The 1754-nt window shown below is 42.2% G+C and overlaps 1 protein-coding gene across 2 annotated transcripts in view; it reads left to right on the plus strand.

The window, feature by feature from the left end:
- Nucleotides 1-226: 226 nt before the first annotated feature.
- LOC122629458 overlaps nucleotides 227-1754 on the plus strand; it is a 9549-nt gene continuing 8021 nt past the window's right edge. Inside the window, exon 1 of one of the 2 annotated variants that reach the window (XM_043812881.1) lies at nucleotides 227-631. The gene's annotated coding sequence lies outside the window, so the exon portion shown is untranslated. Of the gene's footprint in view, nucleotides 632-816; nucleotides 1320-1754 lie in introns of those variants that run through there. The other variant, XM_043812880.1, reaches the window with a different exon arrangement.

A 1754-nucleotide genomic window follows, 5' to 3' on the forward strand; every position in this document is an offset into this window, starting at 1 on the left:
AGAGAGAGAGAGAGAGAGAGAGAGAGGTGGGGTGCTGAAGCACCCAACTCAGTAGACGGCCCTGAACGAACGTCGTACTCGGTTCTCGTGTACGCGCTTCGTCGAGTAGCAGTTAGTCGTTCGTCGTCCGCCAAACGACGAGGATTGTGCACGACGTTGAATTGTCTACTATTATACTATTACTACTACTACTACACTACTACTATTCTACTACTACTATTCTACTACTACTATTCTACTACTACTATTCTACTACTACTACTATTCTACTACTACCATCGTCTTCTAAATTTTCATTCCTATCAAATCGTAGTCAACGTTCGACGAAGACAGGCGTTGTCGAACGTTCCGTTTCTCGATTATTTTCTTTGGAATCAAAAAGAAAGACATATTTGAGACAAGTACGACGAACACGCGGATGCGCAAGATTCGTTGGGAAAAGGCGCGCGCGCTTATCAAAGGAAAAGAAACAGCGGCGCAAAAAGGCAGGAGGAATCTGTTGTTGAAGGTGGCGGAAGAAGAGGGAGAGGGAGAGGGTGAGAGCGAGGGAGAGGGCGAGGGTGAGGTGGAGAAGGAAGGAAGGAAGGGGTAAAGGTGGGGGAGCAGGTAGGAGGACGCTGGGCGGTGTCAGGTAAGGTCTCTCGTGGCTTTTCTTTTTTTTTTTCTTTTTTTCTTTTTTCTTTCTTTTTCTTTTTTTTTTTTTTTTTTTTTTTTTTTTTTTTTTTTTGATTTTGTTCTTTCTTCCTCCCTTTTTTGTCCTTTTTGTTCTTTTTCTTGTAAATCCCAAAAGATTCCAAATCCCGAAGAAAGTAACGAAGATCCTTCTTTTTTGACTTTTCGAAAATAGATAAATAATAAATGTTGCAAATGCGAGAAGGAGAAAGATGAAAAAGTTTAAAATGGGTTGAAGAAGTCATTGTTACTCTTTCGAAAGGGGATGAAAATGATCGTAGGAAGGGGGAACGAAAGGAAAGGGGAAGGAACGACGGCGAGAAGTATTTCTCGTTCGGTTAACCTCGGTCGAGTTCGGTTTAATCTGACGAACACGAACCTAACCTCTCTTCTTTATCCTTCTATCTTCTCTAACGTGCGTACTATGTTGACGTTTTTTTTGTTTTGGTTTGTTTCTTTGTCGTTACTTTTTTTTGCCTTGTCTATTACATATTTATCTTTCGTTATACGAATACTTCATTGATCGAGACGAAGTGGATGAAGTATGACAAATATATTTTTATCTTATTACGAGCATGAGTTAATAAATGGTGTAAGCTAAGAGTTTTCTATTGGAGTAATAAAAACGCTTATATAGAACATAAGGGGGTAAGTGTATAAAAGCTTTTGTTTTCATGGCTAATGCTCTCGTCGGAAGCGAGGCAAGTTCAATCGATAAACGAACGAACTGCTTGCTTGCTTGCTTGCTTGCTTGCTTGTTGGTCGTCGTCGTCGTCGTCGTCGTCGTCGTCGTCGTCGTTGTCGTCGTCATCGTCGTCGTCATCGTCATTGTCGTCGTCGTTGATGCCGTTGCGGTATGACGGAAAGTATCTCGGAACGTTCCAACCCTCGGTTACGTTCCACAGAAAATAGTTCCTTCGATCCCACCGCCTCTGTAAAGTACTTCGGTGGTGGTAGTAGCGGTAATGGTGGTGGTCATGTTGGTGGTGAGAAGCCGGTTAACTCGCTTCGTTACGTTGCAAGACGCCTACTTCTATCTTTTTTCAACTCTTTCTATCATCTCTCTCTCTCTCTCTCTCTCT

The sequence above is a fragment of the Vespula pensylvanica genome, chromosome 5, assembly GCF_014466175.1.
Source record: "Vespula pensylvanica isolate Volc-1 chromosome 5, ASM1446617v1, whole genome shotgun sequence".
Taxonomy (NCBI): domain Eukaryota; kingdom Metazoa; phylum Arthropoda; class Insecta; order Hymenoptera; family Vespidae; genus Vespula; species Vespula pensylvanica.